The sequence below is a fragment of the Muscardinus avellanarius genome, assembly GCF_963383645.1.
Source record: "Muscardinus avellanarius genome assembly, chromosome: 1".
Lineage (NCBI taxonomy): Eukaryota > Metazoa > Chordata > Mammalia > Rodentia > Gliridae > Muscardinus > Muscardinus avellanarius.
This window is the reverse complement of record NC_137786.1, coordinates 167,693,491-167,707,002: the sequence shown is the minus strand read 5'-3', so window position 1 is coordinate 167,707,002 and position 13,512 is coordinate 167,693,491. Positions and strand designations below refer to the sequence as shown.

General features: G+C 34.7%; 1 protein-coding gene across 20 annotated transcripts in view; it reads right to left on the bottom strand.

The window, feature by feature from the left end:
• Positions 1-13,512, bottom strand: part of DLG2 (discs large MAGUK scaffold protein 2) — a gene marked incomplete at both ends in the record, with an annotated part of 2,113,672 nt that overhangs the window by 438,756 nt on the left and 1,661,404 nt on the right. The gene's annotated exons all lie outside the window — the stretch shown is intronic.

The following is a 13,512-nucleotide window of genomic DNA, read 5'->3' as shown; positions in this document are numbered from 1 at the left end:
TGACCAAAGACACATAGTAAATATTATGTTTGATGTGGTATCTGGAAGGTCTGATTGTAAAGTCATTATTCTTAACCATATTGATGTAATAATTTTCAGAATTGTAAAACTTTACCTTGCAATTTCAGAACATTTTTTAATTTGAAAGAGACAGAGGAGAGCCAAGCATGGTGGAACATATCTGTTAATTCAGTATTTGGGGGGCCTGACTATCAGAGGTCAGATCATGACTCAACCACATCTACCCGGGTAACCTGCTTAACCTCTGTGTATGTCAGTTTCTCATCCAAAAGACTGGACTTACTCATAGTATTGCTGTAAGGGTTTGATGAATACAGTGTTTAGAATAATGGCTGTCACACAGTAAATCTCACTTATTTAATAGACAAACTAGTCATTTGGCATGGTATGTACTTTGTGATGTTTAGTACTAAAGTAAGAATATTTATTTAGATTACTTCAGTTACCCATACAGTCAATACCACAGGCTGTGTACTTCTGCATAGAATGTAATTTTGGTGATAAATCTGAAATCAAAATATATCTTCTATTATAAAACATTATAAAATCAAAGGAAGTACAAACTAAAAGTTATATAGGATGAAAAAGCTGAGAAATCTAATATATAGTATTAGAAATATAGGTAATACGCTAGGCGTGGTGGCGCACGCTTGTTATCCCCACGCTTGGGAGGCGGAGACAGGAGGATCGCGCAGGTTCGAAGCCAGCCGCGCTGGCTTAAGAGACCCTGTTTCCAAATTAAAAAAATATATAAAAAATAGGTCTTGGAGTGTAGCCCGGAGGTAGAAGGGTTTCCAGGAAACCAAGTACCACCACCAAAAAAGAAAGAAAGAAAGAAATATAAGTAATAAAATTGTATTGTCTAGGATGTTCTTGCCTCAACAACCTCAACAACAAAACAAAAAGTGTAACCGTATGTGATGATGAATATTTTAATTCTACTCACTATGGTAATTTTACTATATATAATATCTCTATCACATGATATTGCATATGTTATACAAATACAATAAATTTATTTTTAAAAATTATGACGAAGTAATACAAAGTAAAAACTTTAACTCATAATTGTTTTATCTTCTCTCATCCCATACAGTTATTCAATTAAATTTTATGGCAGTCCTATATATTAGATATGAGTATGCCTGTTTTATATATAAGGAAACAAAGCATACAGAACTTACCTAATGTTTCAGAAATTAACAGCTTACAAATGTAGACCCAGAATTCAAACCAAAGTTTGTTTTTGTCATGTGTATGTACTTTCTTCTTTATCTTACAGATTCTAAATGCCTGTCACATAATTTTATATATACACAGAACACATTTAATTTGATATACTGTATTTTCCTTAACATAATAATTTAAGCATTTCCGATAGGGTCTCCATAATTATTATTTTGGTTTTATATAATACTACTTCCTGTGAATATATAATTAATTTACCTATCCTTTACAGTTGATTATTTAGGTTACTTCTATTATTTTAGTATTATAAACAGTGCTATAATTAGTATGTTAGTATCTAATATTTTTTCTTCTTCTACATTTTCTTTAATGTATTCCTAAAAATGCAAACATTTATTATGCTCTTGATTTATGCTATTAATTACTTTTCAAAAGCTTTGCACAATTTTATTGTCTTTGAAAAATGTATATGTGTACCAATTTTACCCCAATTTTACAAGCACTGGCATAATATTGTTTTTTAATTCCTGAAAATTAACAGATGCAAAATAACACTTAGATTTGCAAGGAGCATTCCTTTGCTTATTAGTAAGAATGGTCATTTTTTCTAAGTGCTTATTTGGTAATTGTGTTTCTTTTGTGCAAACGGTGTAAGCCCTTTCCTTTGCCATTTATCTTCTTCTAGTTTAGAAAGTATCAATAGTTCTTCTTAGGTAAAGATCAATGACACTTACTAACCAAGAATAATGAGTAAATGGAATTCATGATAACTTTCTCATTCTTAGCCCAGCCCACATGATTAAAGCAAAGAAATACTCAGTAATCTCTTTTAGTTATCACTACCTTATAACTAATTATTCATGTCTCCCAAATTATCCCAATAATGCCTCTTTTAAAGTTTTAGTGACAATAATACCATGAAGTACTCAGAAAATTGGACTCCTTTTATATTACACATGCAAAAACAGCCAGTTTCTCCTGGCATGTAAATTTGGTACAAACAGATCCTTTCACAACATGTAATTACCTTTTTACTCTATGAAAACAAATACAGTGAATTTGTCTGTAATAGATACAGACAATAGTGAATTTTGTTACTCTTACATAGTGATGTCTAAGCCATAGCTGCAGGGAGAATACTTGTAGTAGTTGTGATAGGAGCTGCCTGCTGGTGAGAAAAGAAGCGTTTTGAAAAACACCAAACATCTTCCCTTGGGATGAAGCAGACTCTATCTTGGCTGGATCTCTGGCTATGCAGTGTGTCAGAATGCTGCTGTGATCAAGAAAGCATAGACAGCTGCTGTTTGGCTCCTCAGGCAGAAGCCAGCCAGATGGAATTCTGAGAACTTCAGGAGAAAAAGACCAAGGCAAGAAAGCACGACAAACACTGAAAGCTTTCAGCACTAGAGGGTCCAGGGCTTAGAATATTCTCCATCTTAAGAATGCCTTCCCACAAACTGCTACCTTCCTCTGTATGACTAACATTTTCCAAGACACAGTTGGACATCACCTGTGTGAAGCAGCCATGCCAGACATCCTCAGCCCTCTGCACAGCTGACAGTGTTCTCTGCCGCCAACACCAATCTTTCTACATTTCATAGTAGTGTCAAGTCTGAAATCACTTCCCCTTATGCACATGTCTGTTTCTTCTACTAAGTCTAGTGTGCTTTCACAGTAAGGTGTTAGGCTTATTACCTGCACAGTTGCATCCCAGGATTGACACAGAAAAGAATCTATCACTGTCTTTTGGGGTAATGAATACCATGATTGAATCTGACCCCTCTGAAAGGCTCTATTCATTACCTCTTTTTAATTTTGTTTTTTTTTTGTGTGTGTGTGGTACTGGGGATTGAACCCTGTCACAGCACTGATATTGGGGAAGAAAGATCTATAACCTGGTAGAAAACTTGTGTCACTAATTCCATATTTTGGTAGGTTGGCTGAGGTGCTAAATCAGGTGACTATAGAGGTAAATCTTGCCAAGACATTTTAAAATCAGAGAGAGCTATCAGCCCTCATGCCTGTCTAAATCATGCTGTTATTGAATAAAATTGAGGCAGAACACAATCGAGGCTCCTTCCCAAGAACTCTCATTTTCCAAATGAAAGACTCCCAAGCTGTTGCCTAAGGAAACAGCATTTGAATGGTGCTGAAACATGCATTCTTATTGCTTGTGTTAAATTATATTTTTGAGCTCCTCAATTGAAATTGTTCTATTATATGTGAAAATTAAAGGGCCGAGCTGGTGGTGATAAATGATTTGTTAATTTTCTCCTTCTCTGAAGCAATGAAAGGCAGGATGAGTGGTCTTGCCAGTATCTTGTAATATTAAAACTATGTTGTTTTGAGAGAGAACACAAAACATTTTTGAGTCTTTACTAATGAAATGAAAGCAATAAGGTTACTTAATGTGATCTGTAAAGTACCATGATAAAACTTCTTCATATATATTCCATGCTGCCTTCTCTTGGTGATATTCATCTTTCTGCAGTAGTCACTGAATGACTAAGATATTCTTGGATCATCTACTACAAATATACACTACTAACACATTTGGTTACTTTTCAGTGAGATAGTTTCAAGATGTCTACTTATCTTTTTCTATATGTGCCTAAATTTTTCTTTTGATTTCTATTTAAACCATAGAATCTAGGAATAAACTCAGAGTTCTAGACATGTTCAAAGCAAGGCAGAGTGCCAAGAAGATGCTGACTTTCTTCCATCTGGGTTCCATATTTTGGCAATATAACATAAACTTTTAACATTTGCTGAACTTTATTGTTAAGTTTGGGGTCAACCTAGTCTCTCATATATTTTTGAAATCAATGATTAAAAATAAATTCCATTATACACTGTGCATTGAATTTTTAGAAATAATACATTGTATGATAAATTTATTGCTATTGATTTTGATTTAGGTTTGTTAAGCTAGCAATGAATTACTTAAATTTAACAAGTTATTTGTAGAGAATTTAAGATGTGCTGGCCAGTATAGAATTTTACCCATTTAGTCAGTTTTGTGTCATGTTCAAATATAATTGACACTTTTTATATTTTTACTTGTTATTGGTTACAATAATAGGCAAGAATCATGTATTGTAGCACAGGCCTTCCTCTACTTCAATAGTTAGTCCAAAATTTTCTCTGCTAAATTCTCTTACTGAGCATCCAACTAACAGATTTTTAGTCCTTCAGTAAAAGGCTGACACATGTCTGCAGCAAATGGGATGCTGATCTCATACATTTTTATTTCTTTCAAGTAACTGCTATGCCTACTAAAGATTAGTTGTAATTATTCTAAACCTGTTCATTCCAATTGCATTTGTTTTTATTATTATAGGGTATGAATAACGCTATAAAATGGCCAGCTATAGTAGTCCATGCCCACAATTCCAGAACATGGGAATCTGAGACAGGAGGACTGCAAATTTGAGGACAGTCTCAACAACATAGTGAGACCCTATTTCAAAAGAAAAAATAAAAAAGGGTTGGTGTTGTGGCTTGGAGGTATAATGCTTCTGAGTTCAATCCCTAGTACTGAAAGTCATATAAAATGTGATATGAGTGTTTAAAACTACTTGTTTCAATCAAGAGTAAGTCTCTTGACCTAGAAAGACTCAAACATAATGTGTCTAAAAACATTACTGTCAAATTAGATGTGAGAAAGAAAACTGTAAAGATCATAAAATAATTATAAAATGAAGAGAATATTTCACTTAGTTTAATTTTGATTCGCCTCAAAATTTAAGGAGACACAAACCAGAAAGCATGGATAATGGATTAAGAGTAGGCTTTACCTTCTATCCCACTGGTGTATGTGTCTATTTTTGTGCCTGTACTCTGTTCCTTATACTTATAGCCAGTTGATTTATTTTTGGTAATGGGGATTGAACCCGGAGGCATTTTATCTCTGAGCTATACCCCTGGCCATTTTATTTTTTGTTTTGAAACAAAGTCTCACTCGGTTGCTGAAAGTCTTGCTACATTGCTGTGGTTGTTCTCAAACCTGCAACCCTTCGGTTTAAGTCCCCCAAATACTGGGATTATAGGTGTGTACCACCACACCCAGATATCAATTGACTTTTGACACATGTCAAAATCATACACTGGAGAAAAGACAGGTTTTCAACAAATAATGTTGAAAAAACTGATTATTCATTTATAGAATAATAGCATTAAACCACAATCTCTCACCCTGGCAGGCACATGTCAACCCAAGATGTACCAAAGCCCTAAAAATTAGATTAAATACTTTGTAATTGCTAAAAGACAGCATAGAATCAATTAACTCTACAACATATAGATACTGGTAGAGACTTCCTCAGTAAGATCTCCAAAGTTTAGTAAATAAGAATGATAATTAATAAGTGGGATGACATTAATATGTTTCTTTTCAGTAAAGGAAGTGGTCAAAAGTGAAAGGCTATGGAATCAGAAAACATCTTTATTAGATACTCTTCTGATAAAGGACTAATATGTAGGACTTTAAAAATTAACACTAAAAAAGATAACCTCCCAAAAACCTGGGCAATTAACCTGAATATACACTTCTCAAAAGGAAAAATACAAATGGTCAATAAATATATAAAAAAGTTCAACATCATTAGCAATTTAAAATGCATGTCAAAATGATACTGAGATTCTATCTAACACCAGTTAGAATGGCAATCATCAAAATTATCAATAATAATAAAGGCTGGTAAGGATATAAGGAAACAGGAACCTATACCACTGTGAGTGGGGTTGTAAATTACCACTATGGAGATCAGTGTGAAGGTTCCTCATAAGACTGGAATCACCATGTGACTCACCTATACCATTCCTGGGTAGCTTTCCAAAGGAACTGGAGTCAGAATATTAAAGGGATACATGCATAACTAAGTTGACAGCAGCACCATTCACAATAGCCAAATTATGGAACCAGGCTAGGTATCCATTAACAGATGAATAGATTATGAATTGTGGTATATTCAAACAATGAAATTTTACTCAGTTATAAGGAACAAAATTATGTCATTTGTAAGACAATGAATGGAACTGAGATTAGCCACTTTCAGAAAGTGAAGGGCCATATGTTTTCTCTTATATATGGACACTAGAGAGAAATTGAGAAACTAAAGAGGTTTAGACAAACAAGAAGGGATTAATAGAGGGAAGTATTGGAAGAAAGGATATTTGATGAAAGAAATAGTTCAAATAGTGCTGTGTATATATATAAAATTATCAACACCAATCTCAATAACATGTAGAGGGAGGGAAGGGCAGGGTTGGATAGCGGAGTGGCAAACACCAAGTGCTGTGTGCATTATGTTTCTATCACTCAGAATCTCATTATAATGTATAATTACAATGTACAAATTAAAAAGTATTAATACAATAGTATGTTTTATATAAGAAAAGTAAAATTTTACTTTAGAACAATGGGCACCAGGTTTCTGGTCTTACAAATCAATTTGGAATACCAAATATTTTAAAGTAATTTATCTGACTTAGATATTGGCCAGAGGTTGACAATACTAGAGAAAATCTTGACCTTCCTCCTGAAATGAAAAACATAGTTTGTTGAGTGATAGACAAATTCAAAGTTCTGGTTATTTATAAAAGTCAGTGTATAACATTAGGCTAATGATTATTTGTTGAAAACTGAAATTGTGGGCAATGAAGAAATCCTGTGTAGATTGTATATATATGTATATAGGTGGTACTGGGGTTCCTGGAAGCCCTTCTACCACCTCTGGGCTACACTCCCAGATCTATTTTTATATTTTTATTTGGAAACAGGGTCTCTTAAGCCAGTGCAGCTGGCTTCGAACCTGCGTGATCCTCCTGTCTCCGCCTCCCAAGCATGGGGATTACAAGCATGCGCCACCATGCCCAGCTAGATTGTTAATATTGAGAAAATTGTTGGATTGAATTCAGGGCCCCCAATTTTTCATGCCACATAAAAAGAAGCTAGAAACATAGATCTACTTTTGTGTAACAGCTTCAGTTAACAGTTAGCAATGACATGCTTACTAAAAATATAAAATGAGATAAAAATGGAAGGGGTCTATTGGGAGAAATCTTGCTTCTTATTTTAAATATCAATAACTCATTGATTTTATTATGCCATTTTACAGTTATAGTTTGTTAAATTAAGGTGAAATAAAGCACCCAAGTATCTTAGTTTTTCTAGACAACAACTGTTTAAATCCAACTTTTGGCTAACAAATCAATAACCAATCTAATTGTGTGGTTTGAAAGAAATTTTGTTCTATGAACATCGAACAGGATTATCACTTAGTGATTAGTTCTCTCCTTATCCTGAAAAATGTCTCCTGAAAGATCTTAGAATCTTCTTATAAAGGAGACCTAGAAAGTTAAAGTTGCACAGTCATAATGTGGTTAAGTTGAAATCGGAACATAGAGCTAATTTTCAGCCCCTGCTTTTCTCTACCCTTTGTCACTGTGATTTCCTTATATTACCTAGGACAATAGTTAAACTGTGAACCTGACAGTGCAAACAATAGTCATTATAAAATTGTTTAGCATGGTTAGGTTGTTGGAGACTCTGAAGGTAAATTTCAAATGTGGACCTAATCTCCAACACAAATTCTTTTCTCAAAGCAATGAGAAATATCAAAACTTTGCCCTGTGGACTGATCAAAATAGATTATGACTGGTCTCAAAGCCTGAAACATGAGCAAAATGTGGTGTTCTAATACAGTAGACACACTTCTGACTTCACTCATTTTGCTCTTGAAGGGCTAGCTGTACATCATTCTTTTGGCATTTTTAGTATACGAGCTGCATCTCAGAAGGCAATAAGGCAACTGGTAATATATGGACATGTTATCGGAAAAACCGTTTTCACATGGCCTATTCTTCACAAAGCAAGTGAAAAACTGAACTTATAATAGCTTAAATCAAGTATCAGCTAGTTCCATGAATGAATTAACACAAAAGAGAAAAACCAGTTTTACTTAGAAATTTTACATAAAACATGATAAAATATAAGATGTAGCCAAGTACTACAGAATATACCAACAATTAGGGAATTTGGAAATGGAAGATCTTTGTATATAAGTTCTGGGTTTATGCATATAATTGATATGACCCTGTATACCCCTTTATAGAAAGTATTTTTTTCAGCATTACACAGTAAAATTTTATTAACTGACAACATCTAGGAGGTAGGGTTGTGTGAAAAGAAGTCTATAAGTAAGAAATACGAATTTTTCCACCATGCTCATGGGCTTAACAGACTTAGAAGAGTTATCTCACGTTCCTTGTTTTGATCTTTCCTTTAGTTTGGATAGGGACAATCTGTACTGTCACTTCTATCTATTCTACTGGCTGTGTATCTTGGAGATAGCTCTCTGATGGGAAGGAACATGGGCTTGGAAAGAAGTGGTCTTGGCTAAGTGATTTCTTGACCTTTTTATGTACACAACTACCTAAAAAAATGAGCCTTCTCATCTCTGTAGAACTGTCATCATACAATGCAAATGATAGTATTTTCTCACAGATTTCTCTGAGTGGGGAAATAAATCAACGTATGTGAAAGAAATTTCATAAAATGTGAAACACAGTAAATAGTAATGGAAATAATATTCCAAGGAGGAAGTGTGAGTTGGACAGAAGGTATCTGTAGCTAGTTATCTGAACCTGAAAGAACTGATGGGCCTAAGGAAGGAAAATATGCCCAGAGTTAAGAAATACTAAATGAACTGAGTCTGTAGAATTGGGCAATGCATGGTGGTTGAGTGAAGCATTTAGAAACCAACTCTACTTCTTTTTGGGAGAGCTAAACCAGTGGTGGTGGTATTTTTTATTACTATTACTATTATTATTATTATTATTATTATTATTATTATTATTGTGCTGGGAATTGAACTCAGGGGCATTATACCTCCGAGACACACTCCCAGCCCAATTTTTTTACTCTTTATTTTGAAATAGTAAGTCTCACTGATTTTTATTTTGAAACAACTCACTAAGTTGCGGACTGACTCACTAAGTAGGCTGGCTGTGAACCTGGATCCCCCTGTTTTAACCTCCCAAGTACTGGGATTACAAGTATGCACCACCAGGCCCAGCTAGTGGTAGTATTTTATACTAAAACAAATGAGAATAATGTATTTAGGTGAAATGTGATTATTCAATATTGTATATAGTGAGTTTGAGGGAGATCCTGTGTAACATCGAGGTAGAAATATCTCAGAAAATTGTTAAGAACTACAATCTCCTCAGACAGTTCTGGTCTATAAAGGTACATTTTGGAGTCATTCATATACAAATGCACTTGAAGCTACAAATATTTCTAGACAGATTAGGACTCAAAGAAGAAATGAGAGCTGAGATAAATAGTTGGTGGTAGTTCATATTATGAGATGAGTAGAGGAAGGTAAACCTGTGGGAAGGAAAAGCAGGAAGGAATGAGTAAGGGGTAGAAGGGAAACCAAGTAAATAGAAGGTAATGTCAACCAAGAATGGGAGACAGGAAATGGTTTTACAAATGTGATCAACAGTTGCTAATGACCTTAAAACTTAAAAGTAAAGCAGGAAAAATTGGTTATTGGAGTTACCAGAGGGCAAGAACAACTTTATCCCAAATTAAAATATAGCCCTCTTTTCTAGTTTAGAAAAAGCTTCCCATGGATACCTCCATGATAAAAAGCTAGAGAAGAGTTAGAAACAGCCAAGAGGCTATGATAAGCAGCTCTGAAGACTGACATGAAGTTAGAATTTTTCTGCCCCCCCATTTCCAGGAACCAGTCTTCAAAGAAGACTTCTATAAAGCTATAAAGCAAATTACTATCCCTCTGCAAACCTGTGTAGGTGCCAAGTGGGGAAAAAAGATGGAGACTTTGACTTCAATCATTTTGCTGGATTTTAATTTCAGTGAAGAATTGTTCTTATTCTACAATTTATTTTTCTTATTGATTTTTCATGCAGACAGCTGGAACATCCAAATAAATGTGGACTACTTGGCTTGGTGAAATCTATTAGTCTGTATGTATTAGTCTCATGGTAGAGCTCTATCTGTTTAGTGAAAGTGGAGATGTTTCACTTTACATCTGCAGTTGACATCTGAATCTTTCTACAAAGGTCACCACAGAGTCATCGCCATCCTACTAATAGGTAACAGGAGTAAAAGGCCAATAGTTCGTGTTCCTCCACTCGTCACTATATGCATTCCTAAGGCAAGAATTATCTTTCTCCTTCTCTGGGATTCTTTTTAGTTGATTACGTTCAAGCTAAACATGTGACCATTTCTTGAGCTAAGTTTCTAATTATTACCAGTTCTCTAGTATTGAAAAGAAAAAAACTTGAAGTAAAGATTCAACATGATATAGTACAATACACTCTAAATATTTTAATGTAAATTTTCAATTTGGTCCATTGAAATGATACTAGACACTGATGACAAAGCTTTACTATTTAATACATTTTTGCTTTTATCCGAGATTAATTTTTTATACTTCTATTGGTGCATTATAGTCTCACATCATAATGTAATTCATAGTGATGGTGACAAACATGTACACAGCACTGGGTGAGTTTTCTTCCAGCTCCCTCCCCATTCCCTCCACTTCCCCATAGCAGATATTGAGATTGGCATTTTCAATACAAAACAAATTTAAAATGCCTTTGTGGCATTTATAGCCATAACACTATCAATGTAAGAAAAATAACTAATGTAATATATCAATGTAAGAAAATGATCAAATCACTAAATCGCTTTGTTTCTGGATATTAACAATAATCTAAATGAAGGGAGATAATATTTATCCTCAATAATGCAAAGTAACTATCTGTCAGTCACTAAATTGTGTGGAAGTTACAGTTTTGTGAAAATTCAAATGAGATTATTTGAAAGTGTACTATCAGAGATCTGGGTACAGGGGTGCACACCTGTAGCCCAGTACTTGGGTGGCTGAGAGAGGAGGATGAAAGGTTCAAGGCCAGTCTCAGCAACTTAGCAAGACCCTGTTTCAAAATAAAAAGGACTGGGGGTGTAGCTCAGTTGTAGTGCACTTATGGGTTCAATCCCCAGGAGCACTGAGAGAAAAAAAGAAAGAAAAAAATAGGAAAAGAAAGAAAACTCAGAGGGGTAAAATTTTTATATTTTTAAATTTATAATATCTTATAATCATTTTTTTTTGTGGGTTTGGGGATGGAACCCAGGGGCATTCTACCTCTGAGCTAGACAACCTGCCCTATTTTTTATTCTTTATTTTGAAACAGGTCTCATTAAGTTGTGGAGGGCCTCACTAAGTAGCTGAGGCTGTCCAGAAACAGCCTCCCGAATGCTGGGATTATAAGCATGTGCCACCAAGGCCTGGTTTGTTTTTAATTTTTTGTTCGTGCATTTTAGTCATTATGCACAGATCACTCATTTAGCTCTTCCTCAATTCTCACCTCTTCCCTCCTTTTCATGTTTGGTCAGTAATTTACTTTGATATATTTGTGAATATATACTTTTCATATTTCTTAAGACTGGCAAAAATAAAAATTACTCTCTTTTAAGGAGGCCAAAAGTTTTAGCATAGTTCATTAATATAGTAGAATATTTAGGCATCTATCCTTCATATGTTGGTTTTCTAATCGGTTATTTATCTAATATCTATTTATTAGCACTAACTATATGCCAGGTACTGTGCCTGATATAGGAGGGAAGCAATTAAGGCTAAAAAAAGGCTAGAAACCTTGGAAATTTATAATAAAACTTGGGAGAAGGAACATTTAACCATTTATTTAAATTTATTTAATCATTTATTAAATCATCATTAACCATTTATTTAATCATTCTGATTTACTTGATTATTCTGATTATTTTATATCAGATGGGCTCTAGTTTTCCTTTCAACAAATAGCGGAATCACTCACCTAGTTCCAGTCTAAAACTCTACAGACATTTTCAATAGTTCTTCACTTTCTATCCTATTCAACACCCAATAAATTAATAAGCTCTTTTGCCTATATGACAAAAATAGATCCAAGTGTCTAGTGCTACTACCATCCTAAGCAAAAGAGTATCTTCTTTGGGTGGGTGGATTATTGGAAAAAGCCTTTTAATTCTCCTGTCCCTCTAGAGTTTCTTATTACAGTGGCCCTTGAGGGCATAGTTTTAGGGAATATGTTATGGTTTGGATCTGCAATGTCCCCCATAAAGCTCATGTGTTTAAAGCATGGTTCCCAGTGCAGGAAGGTTCAGAAGTGGGGTATGGCTGAAGGACGTGGGTCACTGGGGCATGGCCTTGAGGACAATATTTGTCTTTGACCCCTAATTTACCTCTCTCTCTCTCTCTCTCTCTCTCTCTCTCTCTCTCTCTCTCTCTCTCTCTCTCTCTCTCTCTCCTTTCAGCTAGATGAGTTAAATAGCTTTTCTCTAGCTTGTGCTGCTGCCATGAAGTATCTGCCTTGGAGTCAGTTAACTATGGATTGAATATCTGAGACCATGAACCCAAATAAACTTTTCCTCCTCTAAGTTATTCTTGTCAGGAATTTTGGTCACAGAGACAAAAATGTAGATTAAAACAGTATGAAATCAGTTCAGTATTTGCTTCCCTTAAAGAAAAATCTCTTCAAGTCTTCTCATTACAGTTAGGACAAAATTCATAATCCTTTAAAGAGCTGTAACATCCTGGAGCCACTGTCTACTTTTTGGTGTTCACTGCTCACTGCCCTAACTTCCCAAGACCTAGCCACCCTGACCTTTATCTACTCTAAGATATTCTCATTAGTTCTTTCTAAGTTACCTGCATTAACTGCTTGTCTCCTCCACTTCCCAGGCCTTTTTCTAGACATTTACTTCTCATTCAAGTCTCAACTGAAAGGCCAGGGAGGCTTCCTTCATTTTCTACTTAAAAGTGCTCCATTCCTATCTCAGGTATTATACAACCTATTAAGGTTTTTCCACACAATTACTTATTATTGGCTAAAATTACATGTGTATTCACTAAGGTTTGTCTGTTGACTTCTTTTCCCTTAAAGAACACTGCTTTTATGTGTAATTATATACGTACACATATACATATACATATGCATACACTGTTTTTAAATACTGAATGACATAGTGAGGAAAGTCCTGTGAACTTATACTTACTGAGTTGAAGTAAATGTTTACAGAATTATTTAATAACATGATTCAAATCACAGGTCACTGTTTTAGTATCACCTAATACATGCTATGTATCTTGCTGAAGTAATGCTTTCCCAGATTCTATTGTTTTTCTTCTGCTATGGTGCTTTGACATATATTAGAATAACATGTTGGTTTTATTTCGGAGGGTGCATCCAGTCAAAAATCCTGTTGGG